The sequence below is a fragment of the Passer domesticus genome, chromosome 1 (assembly GCF_036417665.1).
Source record: "Passer domesticus isolate bPasDom1 chromosome 1, bPasDom1.hap1, whole genome shotgun sequence".
NCBI lineage: Eukaryota > Metazoa > Chordata > Aves > Passeriformes > Passeridae > Passer > Passer domesticus.
The window spans coordinates 65,649,103-65,667,793 of NC_087474.1; the positions used below are offsets into that span (position 1 = coordinate 65,649,103).

Genomic DNA, 18,691 nt, shown 5'->3' on the forward strand with positions numbered 1-18,691 from the left:
AAAGTCTGCTTTATTAAATGTGAAATTATTTTGCAGCATTTAACTATGCACAGGAATTGTTATGAATAAAAAGTTATCAATTTTTTTTAAGGTTGCAAAGTTAAACAAGTTGAACCAATTGCTGTTAAATTGAAGGTTACCTGCATGTTGCAGCCACCTATTGTTAAGAGTTCTTCTTCAATTACCTCTTAATGGTTAGTAATTAACCATTGTCCCCTCTAATGCTTGCCAGGGGTGACACCAGACCCCGCAGGCAGCAGTGGCAGGGGAGTGACATCAGAGCTAGTATGCAGATGAGAATGCATTTCATGAGATTTTGTAATGTTTCAGGAAAAAAACCCTAAAAACAACGAGCCAACATGGAATTAAGAGACCTAAATGGAGAAAGATCTCCTGCCCCATTTATTTCAGGAATGACTTCTGAAGATTCTGGTGTTTAATTCTGCTAACTAGTTTTACTATTTTCCCACTTAGAAATAAGATAAAGGTTTTTAAGTTTGCCTTTTTGGAATTGGTGTAAGATCATGTCAGCTACAGATTTCAGAGAGGGATGTTGTTAACTGCACTGATGATGCATTTGCAAAATTTAGTAACACTTGACAAAATTGAAATAAAAATCTGAACTTCACCTTGTCTGTTAAGTGTGTATTTTTACTAAGCTTTAAATTATATGCCTGGCATACATAGGGATCCAGCCATATTATTTGACGTTAGTTGTGTGCATTCCTTTGATTATTTGTAAGTTATTTATGTTAAGAAACTTTTTCAGTAGCTATTAATAGAGGTTTGTTTTTAAGATATGATAGGGAAAACCTCCCAGCCAAGGTCTTGGCTCTGGCCAAGCCATGGCCCTAGCTGGCAGAGTAAGTATGCCATCAAACCCAGATGTTTCTGTCCTAAAAATAAAATCAAGTCACTTTGAATTGTAAATTTGTTCTTATAAAAGCTGGACTCCATTTCTCAAGGTAGGCTTGGAGGCCTTGCCTGAGAAGGGCTTTCCAAATCCCTGCTAGGAAAAGGGGCTCTCCAGCTATTGCAGACCCTGGGTGATGGTAAACATTTAGGCAGTTGTAGGTATTTTTTTTCAGTGATGCTTATTATTTTGTTGAATGTATTGTTTTATTGTTCATAAAGGGATAGGTGCATCTTGTTCCTGAACACCCTTCTGAATTTAATAGGTTGAATTATGTTGATTGAATTATTAAGGCTGAGAACAGAAGTGGGTACTGACAACCTGAATACATCTAAGTGGCACTATATACAAGTATGTATTATGACTGACTAGTGCTCACCAGGTCAGGGCCTGCATGAACATTGAAACCTTTTAAATGACTCTATTTAAAAAACTATTGATCTCTAGACTGACAGCCAGCATTCATCTTGGGTGTAAGTTTAAGGCTTTTTAAAGGATTAACTAAAGATACCATAATCCACTGAATTTTTGATCAGTGAGGCTTACTGTGGATACTGACAGTCTGGTCAGAGAAAGAGTCAGATAAACTTTCCCAGACATTCCTCTGGGAATTTTTGAGAAAATTAATTAAAACAATCCTGCAGCTGGTGTTTTGAACGTGTTGTTTACTTGTAAGAGGTGCAAGAAGGGTGTTGTTCCTAATGAGCCAGTGCTGTGAGGAGTGTTGATTAGGGACCAATCAGGTCCACCTTTACCGTAACTGTCTATAAAAAAAATGTGTGGTTTCTAATAAACTGCATTTTGCCTTCTGAGACTTTGGTGTCTACATGTCGTTTTATTCACCCGTCCTCAATACAACAGCGACATCTGGTGGACCCCGGATGTGACTGCAGCCAAGACTGAAGAACCACGGGTCTGGGGGACCCTCTCGTTCTCTGCAGCCGACACTGACGAACAAGGAGTCCGGCAATCTCCGACGTTCCTTGCAGCCAAGACTGGAGACTCGCAGTTGCCCCGTCCTCCAAGATGAGAGGTACGGTGCCTTTTCCCCGTGCCCTCCTAAGAGGGGGCTGGTCTTTTCTGACCATAGGTAGTGGAGACAGCTTAGCCTACTAGGATGGGTCCCCAGCAAGCGAGAGTTTGTGTTCTGGACCAAACCACTGCTTAGACAGACTGCTGGGAAGAGATTCCCTTCAAGATGGGGAATCAAACCTCTACAGAGAAACAAATCGTGCTTTTTGTGTGGAAGGACACATTGCCGTGCATGGAAGTTGCTGTATTGGATCACTCCATGCACGCCCTGCTTTGTTGGGCAAAGGCTCATGGATTTTCGGTGGACACCGGGACTGCTTTTAGTTTAAACACTTGGCAGTCGCTAGGAGCCCGGCTGTGGCAAGAAATGTCCAGTGGAGATAAGGACACTTCTGAATTAGCTGTTACACGGGGCACTCTTTTTAAATTGTTACAAAACAGGACACCCGGGGAGGGCGAACAGGACGTGGCCGACTCAGAGGGGGTGGACGATCCGTCTCTGGACAGTGATGTGCCGGAAGGCAAGGAGGCTGAGGGGGCTGCTGGCGGCTTTCCTTCGGCTCCGCCCGGACCCCTGAGGGACACAGAAGTTGCTCGTAAAATATATCCCTCACCGCGAGATTACGTCCCCCTGATATATCCCTCTTACCATGATTATATAATGCCAACGCATCTGTCACCGGTCACGCAGCTTACGACGGCTTCGTTACCCGAGCCCCAGCCAGAAATTTCTGGGCGTCCTCCTCCATTCGCCCCGCCACCGCCTCTCCCAGCACCACAAGCAGCAGCAGCAGCGGAGCCTTTGCAGCACACAGCTTCGTTCCTCCCGCCGGAGCCTCCTCTCTCCACGCCATAAGCGGCAGAAGGGGTGGCTCCACTGCAGCCAGCACCATTCCCCCCGCCTGCCCCTGCCTCCTCCGCATCGCAAACAGCGGCGGGGCTGGCTCCGCTGTAGACAGGTGGCCCACCTGGAGCCGTTGTCCCCTCGGCCCTCTCGTTCCCATCAGCGGGGTCGGCGCAAGCGTCTGCACTACCTCCTCCCTCTGCCGCGAGCAGAACTCTGGACGCCAGGCCTTCTGTTTCCGCTGTATAGGTGCCACCGCCCACAGGGCCCACCAAGGCTACCCCTCCCGCCTCAGCGCCTCAAGCCGGCCCGCTCTCTTCCGCTTCCTCCAAGCTGTCCGACGGGCTGCTGCCCCGGGATGTGACACGGATGAAAGCCGACAGTTTGTCCCGCAGCGGGGGAAGTGCCTTGGCAGTTGAGAGCCAGCACCGATGCGCTGCGAGAATGCCTCAGAGCCACCTGTGGACATTGCCACCCTGTCAGGTTATCAGTGCAACCAGAGCATTATGGACGTTTTTGGGAATTGGTCAAATTGCGAGCTCTGGAATTGGAGAATTGGGACTTGCTGGAGAAGATGGGAATGCCTGGCGGCGGTATTATCAAGACGGTAGATGCAGCGGCGGGAGACACGGGAAAGTCAAGCGGTTGTTCCAGCATCTGCAGGAAGTATGCAGGTGAATCAGGGAGGCAGTGTAGCCCCACAAGGGGGTGTCCAAGCCTTTCCCGTATTTAAGGCTGTTCCCAATGGGACAAGTCAACAGGCATGATGTTATCGCGTGGGAAGTTGTGCAAGATTTACAAGATAAAGTAGCAAAATAGGAGCTTGGTTCTTCAGAAGTTATCCAAGTTATCAGGGTGTTAAACACAGATCTGCTTGCCCCATTTGATATTAAACATCTGGGTCAAGTGTTGTTCCAACCTGTGCAATTCAGAGTTTTTGAGGACAACTGGAGGCAGATAGCTGATAAGGCTTCAGCAGATAACATGCTGATACCTGAGGATGATCCCAGATATACCGTTGGAATAGATGCTCTTATGGGGAAGGGTGTCTTTTCTAATCCTAATGTTCAGGCTACCTGGGACCCTGGGATTCTTCAGCAGGGTCAAAAGATAGGCATTGGAGCACTGTTAAAAACTACAGGAATGGCTGCTCCCAGGCTAAGATATGTAACAATAACCCAAGAAATAAAGGAACTATATCTGCCATTTGTTGAGAAAATTGCAGCAGACTTAGAAAGGCAGGTTGAGGATAATAACCTAAGACAGATTTTTTTGTAAGCAATTAGCAAAGGATGACACCTGAAGACTGCAATGAAAGAAAGTGATTTAAAATGACAGGATTGTTCGAATTTTGTGGCACTGTAAAATGATTAACTGTATATAGAGCTTTTTCCAATTGGCTGTGAGGGGTTTCTCCAGGCATTCCCCCTTTTTGTTTTTCAAGAACACGGTTTAAAGTACCATGAGTGCGTTCAACAATAGCTTGACCAGTTGGAGAATGCAGAATACCAAATTGCAACACTCCCCATATGGCCGCATCTTCTGTGAGACGTAGGCAGGACCATTATCCGTTTTCACAGAAGGTACACCTAAGATCACAAAAGCCATCCTCCAATGGGCAATAACATTGCGACCCTTTTCTCCAGTATGAGCAGATGCCCACATAGCAGAGGAGAAGGTGTCAATAGACACACGCAAGTACTTAAGTTGGCCAAATTCGACAATATGGGTGACATCTGTTTGCCAGAGCTGCAAGGCTTTTAGGCCTCTGGGGTTTACCCCTGCTGGTAAAGGTGCAGCCAGGCCATGACAGTCAGCGCAAGAACTGACAATGTTACGAGCCTCCGTTGGTGTTAGCTGAAATTGTTTCTGCAGAGTATGTGCACTTTGATGGAAAAAAATCATGTGATGCTTTGGCTTGTGCAATTTTGTCCAGCTGAGGTGCTACCCATGCAGGGTTAGCTAACCTGTCAGTCCTGGCATTACCTTCTGTTATGAAACCTGGTAAATTGGTGTGACTCTGAATGTGCAGGATGTAATATGGATGAACTCAGACCTGAATTGGACACCACAAAGTTTTCAACAAATGAAACAAAGCTGCATTATTTTCTTTCAGAAATGAACAATCTAAACATTTGGTTAAGTCTGCTACATAAGCAGAATCAGTGACCAGATTCAGAGGTACCTGAGAAAATCACTGGAATGCCATGGCAACTGACAGCCTTCAATTCAACCAACTTGGCCAAGCCTGACTCATCTCCTTTCAGCACCTGCCACTCAGATTCATCCTTCCAAGTAACAGCTGACAAAATTTTACCTGGAAATCACATATATTCATTTCAGCAGCCCAAACTATTTACAAAATTGTAGGCTGCTATCACTAATTCACCTGGACCAGACTATGCAGCTGAACATGCATGAAACAGCTGCCTTGACACTTAGCTGTGAGGAGAATCTCCTTACCTGTAACACTAAAGCTGAACTGAATTTTTAAAGTAATTGCCTTCGTAATTGTCAAATAACTAAAACATCAGTGGAATTCTGATATGTGAACTATTTTCTCCTTGATTGCAATGGACAGCATTAACTATTTCTTCTCTTTGGTAGGCTGATGGCCCATCTATAATACAGGCAATCAGCAGTGAGTCTCAGCCTCAGCAAGTTGAAACCAGTAAGATGTAAATATCAGATAAATTGATTGTCAAAGTTTACAGTGGGCAACTTCTCAAACTCAGTTAGAGGAGGTTAACTAAAAACCATTACATTATAATAATGCTGGTTAAATTTGAACACGCACTAATAGTCTGCATGTATCAGATGTGCACTGAGTTTAAATTCATTTTAGTATCTGTCCCAATGTTTTTGACATATAGCTTCCTTCTTTTTTGTGAGAACTACAAATTTATTTAGTGTTGCGGTTTGGGTTTGCCAGCTTGAGATTTCCTGGCTAATGCACTAATTACGTAGTGGATCCAGCACTGGCTATATTGTCAGGCACGTGGTAGAATTATTTACTCATTTTCTGCTGTGAGATAAGGGTTAGGAGGAAGACAATGCAGGCTTAAACTTCGAAGGGTATAAAGAAAACTTTATTAACAGAATTAAAAGAAAAATAATAAAATCATATCTTCACTATAGCCTTACAAAAAGAATTTCAGCCCAAAACTAAGGTATCTCCTCAGTCTCCTCCTATCTGGAATTTAACTCTCTCTTCAATGACCTTAGAGTCTCATGTTGTTGTTTCTACATGTCTTTACCCTTTCCTTTTCTTGATTCAGGAGAGAATTGGTGTTTATAGGTTTCTTTGTTCTCAATATGAATTTGCTCTCAATATCTCTTTATAAATTGAAACAATTTTTATAGAGTTCTGTATCATTGAAAGTTGATCTCATCTAGGCTCTGCAACTGAGGAATCGCTGTGTTTTTTGCTGCCAATCATGTGGTCTCTGCCAACACTGCACAAGCTGTGCTGGCTGCTGGCGCTACCCCACGCTTTTCCTTCATGCAGGGCACTGGGAAAGAGTAAGAAAAAAACCCTGTTGCTGCTGCTTTTGTCCTTCAATCTGCAGCATAGCAGGCTAAAAATGGGTAAGCAAACAAAGTCCACTGACAGTAATGACAAGATAGCTGTGACAACATGGTGCTGCCCCAATCCTGGCCGTGTGGCCCTGGCCATGTCACTGCTCCTGGTCCAGGATGGTGGCAGCTGCATGGCTGCTCTTGGCCCCCAGAACAGCAGTGGCTGCATGGCTGCTCCTGGCCCTGACCTCTATTGGCCTAGGGGCTTCCCCCAGTGCCAGCCATGGGGCCATTCCCAGCACTGGTGCTTGGACCCTGCCAGGAAGGGGCCCCAGCCACCTGCTGGGACAGGGCCTGGTGGGCTCCCCGGTGAGGGGCTTGGCAGCCTGCTTACCACCTGCCGGGGTCGGCTGTGATTTGTCTCTGCCCCAGCACGGGAAAAGGTGGTTCTGGGCAGGCTGCGCTCTCGAAGAAGGAGTCTGGACTCTTGCTTTTGGTCTTCAGTTGCATTTATTGTTCCTTATCTACAAAGTTTTTCTGTCTGTCCAGCCGAGGTCTGATCAGCAAGACAGCCAAGGGCACTCTCTCCCACCCACAGGGCAGTTGTCTCTTTTATAGTAAAAACTACATATAAGATATTTACCTTTAATTTCCAATACTTTTCGCCCTTGTTGGCAAGTGCACTTTCTCTATGAACCAATCCACACATGCCAACATCATCCTGAACATGGATGACAAGGAGAAGAAAGAAGAAGGACAGGGCATGCCCAAATTCCTCCATCTTAGAACTCCTGACCCCCATGTACAGAATTTCAAACCCCCCTGTACAGCATACAAAACCCCCCTGTACAGTGCTCCAAAGTTTTTCCCTTCACCCTGTGATTCCTACTACTATGCTACTTAAAGTTTTGTGGCCTGTAATTCTTTATATAAGGTTGGCAATTTGCTCTATGAATTAAGATCGAATTTCCAGGTGTCTTTGGCTTCCTGCCAGGGTCTCCGAGCCCCTGCCAGGGCTTTGAGACATCCAGGCCATCCAGAGAGATGGTCTGGGTTCCGACAACCACCCCTCCGGGGACAGAAAATCTTGGCTGGGCCACGCGGGGGCTGCCCTGTGGGAATCCATGGAATTAGAGGATTTTAGGAAAGGTGGGAAAAAGAAAGGCCGCAGAGACAGTAAGGATAGTGAAATGCTTAAGCAGCAGAAAAGAGATATCAGCAATAGCGAAGACATGAGAAATAGAACAATAAAGCTATGTAGTTTGGCATTCTAAGTTGCAAAAAGGTATATTTTAGTAAATCTTTAGAAGGTTAAATATGAATAGGGCTCTGTGCTTTGTCTTTTATAAATGAACTATTGTATGAGAGAAAAAGTTGCTATTGTTTTAACCAAAGCTACCTGTGCTTCATGTGGTTGGATAGAACGACTGTCAATATGCTTTTGCTTTATGTAATTGGCTGAAACTAGGTCTGAAACTATCTTATAATATGTTGCAACATTAAGTTTCTTGGGCCTGCTGTCTGGATAGCGAGCTGCTCGCATCGATCCATTGCCATAGCCATGTAATGAGACTGATGCTTCTTAAATAAACAGCTCACGATGCTGTTCAGGTGTGGTCCCGTTCCATTCGCGTCTGTAAATAGTTGCCGGCGTCACTGTCCCGACTGGGTGGTGCTGCCACACACTGCCCCAGACATGCACAGGGCCCAGATGGTCAGTTTACCTCTTCAAAGACTAGAAGCCAAGAGCATTTTCCCGGGCTTTGTTCATTTTTAATTGTGCTTTTTCACAGGGGCATGTTCAACTCTTTTAAGTGGTTTAACTGGGTGTCAATCTTCAAACCTAGCCAGCTGATTGGCTCTTCAAAACTAGCCAGTTGATTTGCTCCAGCAATCCCCACATGGGACCACACCCCCCAAATGAAAATCAGACTTCCATTAAACCATGACATTGGGAAAAACAAGGCATCCAAGAATTAAACAGTGAAATATTGTGCCTTACCACTATACATGTGGTCTTTTACCTGAATTTAATTCAGTCCAACTCAATTTATGTACCACAAATGAGTGCTAGAGACAGCTGAACAACATCACAACACAGGTTTAAAAGAAACCAGACTTTACTAAACCAGTAGTTATGGAATTGTTTATATAAAAAATAGAATAGTGTAGGAACATCTAGTGCTTCCTTGTATGAACTACTGGAAAGAATATAAGAAAATGTAATTACAATAGTAGCTAAAAGGAAGACATTATTGAGTGTGCCCATGGCACTTCAAAACGCATGTTTAAAAAACAAAGAAGGAGGTTTGGGGATGATATATACCCTCATGAAAGCCTTGGATGTTCTTAAAATTCTCAGTCATGACCTAACAAACTGACTGATGCAGGATGTTGTCAGCAATTGTGGGACAGTTGTTTGCCCATTGCTTCACTTAGCAATTGTGGGACAGTTAGTCCATTGCTTCATTTAAACTTGAAGATGAAACAATTTAAGGACAAGACTAAGCAGAAGGATATATACCCTTGATATGAAGATTTACCTATAACTTCTTTTAACTTCAAGAATCAGACATTTTTAAAGACAGGACTGAGTAGAAAGGATACGTATTTTATAGTGGAAACAAGACAGTGGTGCATTAGCTCTCGCAGTTTTTTGAATGTTATTTCTGACAGTGTTTGAGTTGACTTGTTTGTAACTTTCTTAAGTTTGTGTAATTAGGCCATAGATTAAAATAGCCTGCGGCATACCACCCCGCAAAGCTGTTCTTGATGGCTCCTGACATGTTTGTAAAATCTCTTGAAGGTTATGTGGGGTAAACCAACAGCTGGTAAGGCTAGACTTGTCGAGTTGGGTAAAGAGCCTCATTTGAACTAGGAGTATTATCTGTGTCATCATCATTATTCTGTACATTGTGTCATGTTTGTCATCCTGTCTGCAAGGGCCCTGCAGAGGATGACAGACACTGCCTTTGTATTTAAAAACAAAAAGAGGGAACTGTGGTGACTAACAGCTGGCCTGGAGGCCTCCCAGTTACAGATAACCCTAATTGTATAACTTGAACAGTCTGGGCTGGAAGGGAACCAATTTAGGCCATTAGGGACACAGACAACTATTGGCCAATAAACCAGGTGGTAACGAAATTCAGCCAATCAGGACAAACCCTGCAGGCTTTCTAAAACTATACAAAGAGAACTGCACTCAATAAAAGTTGGCTGTTGTCACATGAACCTTGAGTGTCGTGTCGTGTGTCCATCTCAACTGCAACAGAAACGCAGGTGCTGATCTCTTCTCCCTGGTACACAGTGCCAAGACTGGGAATGGCCGAAAGTTGTGTCAGTCAGTAAGGCTCTGACTTGACATAAGGAAACATTTCTTTACCAAGACCAAACCCAGTGGAACAGTCTTCCTGGACAGCCAGTCATGCTTGACCTTTCCTTTCAGCATTTAAGAGTCATTTGGACACTGCCCTTGATAACCTTTGGGCAGCCCTGAAGTGGTCAGGCAGTTGGACTGGATGATCAACCAACTGAGATAGTGTATTCTATTCCCATATGTGCATGAAATAGGCAAATAAGAATCTGGAACATGATCACATTTCACTGTGGAATCCTCTGAATCCTTCACCCTCTGGGAAGACCCCAGGGCATTGCCTTGGAAGAACTTACCATAGAGTTTCCCCCACCTAGCCAGACAGAAAAGACTTCTCTCTGGAGTCTTGCACAACACCATGAACCACTCCAGTTCCTTTTCCCATATGTTCCAAATTCTAGTGGTTTTTCCTTTCCCTGTTTCCTCTTTGGTTGTGGTGTTCCTGGTGGCCGGCCCCATCTTCCCTGTAGGCCAATGGCCTTTGTCCTGATTTTCCTTCAATGTGCCGAAATAAACCTTTTCTGTAACAGAATCATAAAAAAGGCCCTTCTGCCTCTCTTCTCTGAGCTAGCCATGGTGAGTGAGGTGTGTGGACTTGACTGCTTTGCCTGAATGCTTACCCAAGCGGCTTTTCCACAGCAGATGCCTATCGGGAAGTAAGTATACGTAGCAGCATCCACCATCTAAACCCCATGCTGGTACATTTCACCTTAGCAGGATTAAATATTCTCTTGTTGTTCCTCATAACAATTGTGACTAGAAGTTGAAGTGTTTTGATGACCTCACACTTCATTTTTGTACATATTTTTGTCAAAATGAAATTTTCTCATTCAGAGCATTTCACATCATGATGTGAAGATTTTTTCCCCTTCACTTTGCTAGAACAATATAAAAGATTTTTCAGTTCTCATTTGAGTTTCACTACAAGCAATGATCCAAGATGAACTTCACTTCCACCCATTGATGAGCCTAAAATATAGCATGTAGCTGGTTACTGAGTTGCAGTATATTTCAGGAGTTAGTGTCGTTTGAATACAACAGCTATTGTGCTCATGATCCAGTAAGCTGTTATATTTTTCTTAGCCTAACTCACCAATAAAAAAGACTCAACCCCTCCTCCCCTGCCAATCCTCCCAAACCCTAAATGCTAGTGAAACATCCAGTCTATCTTGTAAAGTACTTTACCACCTATGTACTGTTAAAATGGGCTAAACCCTGTTTGCCACAGGTAAATTATACAGATGCTGTTTCACCACTGAAAACTTGAGTTTCTTCACAGTGAAGCCATCACTGAGCCTCTTGAACTTCTCTGAAGAGCTGGCCATCATTTGTTGGTTGTGGGCCTTCAAGACCTGGAATCAAGATAGTGGCTTACTTTTGTTTCTTATTCAAAAGAATTTGTTTCTTATTCAAAAGAAAGGTCATATCTTTCCAATTTTCAGTGAAAAACCTCAGTATTTGAGTCTTGATAATAATTTATAAATGCTGCACATGCCATGAAATTGTGAATTTCAAAATACTATTTAGGAAAAACAATGTCTGCTGATACATATTCTTTCCTAATCTAATTATTATAGGAACTGAAAAGTGAGGTCTTTATTAAAATGAGATTATGTCAAAGTCTGGATATGTGTTATGATGAAATGTGTCATGCATAGCTGTGTATCTTAGTGTTTAAAAACAGAAAAAAAAATCTTGGAATCATTATAAGTTTTGGATAGTTTGGATGAATACAATATCTGGGTCCCTCTGGGACTGTGTGTTTCTGAGATCATCTAGCGACTGTTGGCTCTGGCCTTGGACATTTATTAGCATTTACTTTTGAATCCTAGCAGTCATGTTTTCCATTTAGACAAAGACCCCGCAAGGACTATAGCAGGCACCAAAGGTATGGGGGGAGCTGGACAGGTGTCCCTCACCAGCAAGAATCATGCAAACACTTGACCAATGGTGAGGCATGCTGCATGCTGGGCATCCCCTGAGTGGGGAGCAGTCCCTAAAGCATAACCTTGTATCATTAGCACTTCAGTCCTTGTTTGAAGGCAAAGCTTATCCAGGAAGACAAGAGAGTTAAAAAAAATAAGGCAGCTGCAGAGTTGGGAAATACTCTGAATAAGGCAGCTCAATGAGCAGCTGCAGTACAAGCTGTGGGTTGTACCATGGATGGGGAGAAATGGCCCCTGGCCACCAATCCTGACCTGGCTGTTTGCCTAACAAATGGCATGCAGACCTGTGGCACCAGACAGAGAGGGGTGTATGGTGTCTGTGGTGGTCACTAAGGGGCATGATGTGTGTGTGAGGAACGTGTCCACAGACCTTACGGATACAAAAGCCCAAAGATCCCTTTGTTTGGGGTCCCTCCCCAGAGCCATCAGCTTGAGCTGTTGTATTGCTGCTGCAACACGATTAAATGCCTAAAAGGAACCATACTTGTGGGACTCTACTCCAGGAAACCTATGTATTAAGTGGTGAGGGAAACCTGTCTGACTGTGTGAGAGAAGTGTCTGTAGGGAATTAAGTGGGACACCTTTTGGCTTGCTGAAGCCACCTGCTGCAAAGGAGCTTCAGTCCCAGTAGTTCAAATCTGAGGTGGTACAAGTGTGACTGCTAGAGTGACATCAGAATGGTCAGACATGAATTTTTCCTTAATTTACCCCTGCAAAAAAAGGGAAGAGAGGAAATGAAGGAATTAATGTACGGTTTCAATTTCCCCCCTCACCCCCCAACTCCCGTCCTAAGAAGCGTGTTATGGTACTCAGGAGGCTGTGTAAACTGGGAAAAAGATTACTTTTGAATGATATGGAGTTTAGAAACCCAGAAAAATTAAGAAGTGGTTCACAAAACTGTAGGGTTCCTGTTTGTGTCTGGATATTGCTTGTCGCATATTGTGAACCCTGGTCCTGAAGCTAGAGCCTGTAGGATTTCTGTAGCAGTGGATGAGGTGCGGTGCTTTAGGCATCAGTAGGCTGGCATAGACACGTGGCTAATTTTTTTTTTCCTGTTATTTCTTATTCATGTCTAAGAAGGGAGTAAACCAGAACAACCTTCCCAGGGATGTGGTAAAGAGTTTTAAGATGGATTGAACAGGGTTCTAGATAATCTCATTATGGCTCTTTCCCATGAAAAAAACTCTAAAGCCCACTTGCATCTTCCTTGTAGGGTTAAATTGGCCTAAGCAAAGGTGTGAGCTTAAATACTGTAGTAGGTTTGTAATAATCTCTGTGATGCTTTTATTTTGGAGCAAGAGAGCTGACACACACACACACACACACACACACACACACACACACACACACACACACACATTTATGTATACCAGGAAATAGAATGCTTTTATTTGCTATTATCAAATCTGCTTATGTCTACTTGCCTGATTACCAGCTATTTGAAACCATGCTGCAGTCATCTTTGGTGACATCCTCAGTATCTCTTCTTGCCAATTCAACGTTCCATGCATGAGGCATGTACAGAACCCTAAAAGGAGCATTTGTAAGATATGACTGTTGGCTTAACTGATTATTTGCTTGAATATATCAGGGAAAGTTATCTGAACATCTTTAATACACATACATATACAGAAGTATATGCCTTATTTATATGTACATGTGTATGTATGTATATTTATATATATATATATTTTTATATGAATTTCACTATGCCAAAGAGAATTAATTTTAATATATTATTTTGCTGCCATATCAGCAATCGGATATACATATATTGTTATGTAATTTGTATACATATGTCTGTATGCTTACCTTTTCAGTTTACTAGACTGTGCGTATGATACATATTTCTACTGTGGGCATAGATTACAACATCGAATCAAAAACTATGCTTAAAACTGAAAGGCCTTTTTGTTGTAATTAGCAGCTGATTATACTTTAGATATTCCATCAGTGGCATGCTCATCAGTACTTAATGATGTGACACTGACAACATAGCTATTGTGTGACAGCTGTAAGTTGTTCAGAGGAATGGAGAATTTTTTGTTCCAGCTTGGACAGCTTGGTTGTAGAAGAAAGGTAAGAACAGAGAGGGGCTACTGTTTCAGGGACATGTGATGCAGACAGAAAACTTTTTTGTAGAGAAGAGGTCTTAGACAACATGATGAACTTGTTCTCCTGCATTCTCACAGACAAGAGTAAGACATCTGTATCTGATAGTCCAGCTCAGTTTATGAAGATTTACATAGTTCTTTTTCTTAGAATTTATCATACCGGGGATATCTGAGAAGGATATCTGCTCCTGCAAAAATGATCTAACTAACTCACAGGAAGTCTGAGTTTCAGAAGTAGTGCATTTTAAAGCAAGCAAAATGTGGATTTAAGTGCTGGAGGCTGGTCTGTTCAGTGGAAAGTCTGGGTAAAGTGTCAATGGCCAGGTGGTTCAGGAGAATGGAAAGACAGTGGGTGCTCTTACCTCCTGCTGGTTTCTTAATGACTGACATGATGAGTTCTAAACATGGGTAAAATCTTGCCAGCATTTAATTAGATCTGTGAGGATCGTGGAAGTAATTTTGCCTGGCTTTTGTACAGAATTAAATTTTCCTTATGGAACCAAAATACTAACCAAAGATTTCCAGAATCAAAGCTATCATGAATGGGTTTACTGTGTTATATTTTTATATACTCATATATGTGCACTGTATTATGTTTTCGTATGTGCTGAAATGGAGGACAGTGAATGCCTGGAAAATTTAAGGAGTCTGGCAATGCAAGGTGATGACAGAAGCAAAAGCAAAGTTAATTTCAAAACTCTTGACAGTCTTAATTGCCATCAAATTACTATGTGCTCGAGTTTATTTTGGCTCATTTCCTTGGGAGCATCTGCCTTTATTATTGTTTAGAGAACAGAGTTGGGAGAGAGTGGTTGAGACTGAAATAGAGCCCTTTTTTTTTTTTTTTTTTTTTTTTTTCTTTTAATTTACTATTTGTGCTTGGCAGTACTTGGAATTGTGCTTAGTAGTTTTAAAGACACTGATTTTTGCTTAAAGGCCTTTGGAATTAAGCTGCCATGAGGAATTCTCCACGGTGGAGTGAGGCTGGTTAATTGGTATTCCCTTACCTCCCAGCCCTTTCATCTCTTTTTTCAGCAGTGGTAGTTGAATATTTCCCAAAATGCCCAGATTCCCCTGATGATTTTGCTGATAGCTGAAAATTTCTGCCCAGCAGATGGCGCATTTGTACAGTGCCTGAGACCTGCTTGAGCATATAAAACTAATTATCTGATTTTGAACTTTCCTTCATGCTGTTAAGATTACACAGAGTGCTTGCACATAAAGCTCCTCTTTTTTGCTCCACAGAAGAGAAGGGGCATATTGTGTCCATCTGTATCCTTGGAGTTGATGGTTCTTCTGAACAAGTGTAAGTTAGTCTTTGTTTTCTTCTAAAGTTGAAGCCATTCTGTTTAAACTGAATTATGCCACTTTGTTTCTAAAATGCAGGAAATTATAGAGGTGGTTTTGGTGAATGTGGGCAATGAAGAGTATCTGAATGGGGTGTAGAAACTTCCCAGGGAGAACCCTGACCTCTGCGCCCCTCTCCAGGGAATTGTACTGCCACATCGTTACCATGGCCCCAGTGATAGCTCACTATACCTTCTTCCTGCTGCTCAGCATTAAATTTAAAAGTCTCCAGAGGGGAATGTGAAGAATTGTGAGTGAGACACATATCACCCTTACTTGCTGTATCACAAACCTCTATCCTGTACTAATCAGCATACCCTGTCACAGATATTTCTTTCCTTTAAGACATTTCTGAATGAATTTTACAGTTATCTAAAAATAACACATTGTAAATTAATTTCTAGCAAAATCTGTGCATGATGTAGTTGTAAAATGCTTGTATTCTCTTGTGCAATTATAAACCAATGATGAACTTGCACATTCCATGTGCAGTTATCATTGAAAAAGCGTAATGTGGTTCTAGTGTCCTAAGGCTTAGATGAAATAAACTCAAATCTGCTGCTGATGGGTGTTCCCTAGACAAGCCTTTTTGCTTTGTCTGGTAAGGATTTTGTGGCATAGTTTGTTGGGGTTATTTTGTAGGTTTTGTGGATTGGGATGTTTGGGTGGGCTTAAGGTTTTTTTTTTTTTTTTTTTTTTTTTTGGTTGGTTGGTTTTGTTTTTTTTTTTCTTTTCCATGAGACTATCCAGAAATTACAATGGATTTGGGTTATAAGGAGAAATCTTTATAAGTATCTTCTTAGTACATTGATGCTGAAATGAAGAAACTGCAACACCTACTCCCAATTGTACAAGCAGGCCTTTATAACCATGTCTTTGAACTCTCATGTATTAAGGACAGTCTCTTCTTACACTTGAGATTGGAAAGTTTGAATATCCTTGCATAAGGCTTGTTTCTTTTATTAGTTACTATTTCTAGTGACTTTACAGTAATGATATCTAAGTATGACAGTTATGGAAATCTGTGGGAAACTTGAAAAGCTGATATTTAGTCAAAGGCTTTTTAGGTTGGATTGTTCCCTACTAATGTTTATATTTGCCATCTACATGGTTCAGAGTAAATATTTTCATTTGATTTTGCAAATATTTTGAGGTGCTTTGTATTAAGTATGTAATTACAAATATAAAAAATTGCTCATAGCTAGCATAGACATTTTTCTTCCTCACCTGTGCCCTATTGGTTCTCTTGAAAGAAATAGAGAAATAGTGAGCTTTCTCAACAGTGAGCTCACAACATTGAAATTACTGTTCACTGACTCCTCTCATCCATGAAGATAGATTCAGGGTGTAAATGCAGATGGATGAGTGGAACTTTTCCAGCTTTCTCACATCTAAAAACTGTAGTGGAGCACTGTAGTCTAAGCCACATCCCTACAATGTCTATGGTTCTCTCATAGAAGATGTCTGTAATCTGTGGTTAAATTAAGGAGAAAAATGGTGCAGTTACTACATAATGTTTCTTACTGAGCTTTTCAGAGTGCTTGTGCTGATGCTGCAAATCCATGATAAAGCCCAGAAGATAATCAGGTCTGATAGTCAGAATGATCAGTAACACTGAAAAACTTATCAGATATCCTGGTTACAGACAAGTCTTTAATTTTGGCTGTACTTATATGCTCTGGACCAGTGTATGCTAGTCATTATTCCATTTCACCCAAACAGGAGTAGTAGAGGAGCTGCACCAGGGGAGAATTTATTCTGCTTAGTGAAAATATAGCTGCGCTGTGCACATCAAAAAACTACCCTTGGTTGCAGCTGTCCAACAGTACCTCATGAGCTGGCTTCATTTTTATACATCTAACATTGCCATACACATGTTTTTACATTAAAATAACTCATCAACTATTAATCTTTGTAATGGACCCCAAGGCTGCCTCATCTTGTTCTCCTTTCCTGTTAAATCCATGGCAATGTCTTTGGAAGATCTTTTCCTAATCCTCTCCTGGATTTTAAGTTTGTTTTCTTTGTACTGTATTGAGCTCCCAATTGGAGGACAATGAGTGTTGTTTGCTTCATGAGTTACACATCTGCCAGGAAGCTCCATGAAGTCAGATCACTTTCTCCTATAGTTGCATCATTCAGCCATGCACAGAAGCTGACTCATAACATCATCAGCTACAAGGAATTAGAATAGCATTTTGTAAAACATTTAGAATAGTTTAATAAATAATTTTCACAACTGGATAGGCCAAATCACCGTTACTAGAAGTTTTTATGCCAACAAACTTTTATTTATAAAACACAGAGCCATAAATGGTCATCCATTTGTTTAGATGATATACTATACCTCTTGTTCCTATGAGGAAACTTCGGCTGACTTGGATTTGTTCTAGAATGGAGATCAGTAGAGCTTAAAACCCAGTAAGTGTAGTCCTCTGGTCTGCAGCTGCTCTGTTAATTGGTCGAAGTCTGCTGATGCTATGCTTTCAAACTCTTGCTTGAAATACTTTTCCCCTGCGGTTCAGCCTTACAGGCCAGGAAAGGACATTTACCTATCAATGGACAACTTTGCTGATGTTTGTACTCTTGAGGATCAATTGCACGATTCTAATGTTCACTCTAGATAGTGAATTGAAAGGTCTTTGTATTCCACATAGGCCCACCTCTAAATGCCTTGTTTTTTATTCCAGAGGAAACACAGGAACAAGTGTTAGGTAAAACACCTTACCTTAAAAAGGTAATTTGGCAAGCTGCCAGCTTAGAGATTTTTATCCCTTCTCATCTAGCTATGTCTGCAGAAGTACTCTTAATTGAATAGCACTCTTGTTTCTGCCCCTATAAACTTGCCTGGTAGTGGTAAAATTAGCGGATGTTTCTTTGGCAATCAGGCTGCACAGCTACTGCTCCTGGGAGTGTTGCAGCTTTTTCCATAGAGTGTGGCTGCACATGCTTTTCCCAATCTGCTTCCCAGTTATAACTTAGAGGATGTACTTCCACTTACTCCATGAAAGAATGGATCAGACCTTGATGAATAATAAAAAGGCTACTGCAACAGATCTTTTTTTCATTTGCATTTGCATGAAAGTTTCAATATAAAAGGTTTCTAACATTGTTACTGAGATTCTCTCTTCTCTCAGGTGCATTGAGCAAGTTCTTTTATGCGGCTTGCTTCTCTATAAGGTGTGACACCTATCTATCTCATGTACGACCTTTTGGGATGTGTATATTCACACTCTCTTTTGAAGATGAAAACTATTTGGACTGAGATAGACTTAATAGTTCTTTTCCTTGAGAGATAAGGAAAAAAGTTTTTCAAAAATAAGTCTTCAAAGTTATTAAACATTTGTTTTTTCCAGAAATATGGGCATTTCTTTGTGAAGACTTGACATAAAAATTGAATTGCAAGATGCATCAAGCAGCCTGAACTGGTCCTTACAGGTAATATAGAATGATTTTCTTCCTATTCTGCCTAAAATTCAAAATTTAATAATCTCAAAATAAACTGTTTATTTCAGTTTATAAGAGATATCAACTTGTGAGTATAATTTTATTAAACTATTTATCTTAAAAGGGAAGACAAACATATTGAAAGTCACATGAAAA

The 18,691-nt window shown here is 41.7% G+C and overlaps 1 long non-coding RNA gene across 2 annotated transcripts in view; it reads left to right on the forward strand.

Moving 5' to 3' along the window:
• The first annotated feature begins 2,936 nt into the window (after positions 1–2,936).
• LOC135301454 (uncharacterized) overlaps positions 2,937–18,691 on the forward strand; it is a 42,504-nt gene continuing 26,749 nt past the window's right edge. For both annotated transcript variants that reach the window (XR_010363208.1, XR_010363207.1), the window contains exons 1-3: positions 2,937–3,463; positions 14,987–15,047; positions 18,445–18,526. This is a non-coding gene — a long non-coding RNA (uncharacterized LOC135301454). The remainder of the gene's footprint in view (positions 3,464–14,986; positions 15,048–18,444; positions 18,527–18,691) is intronic.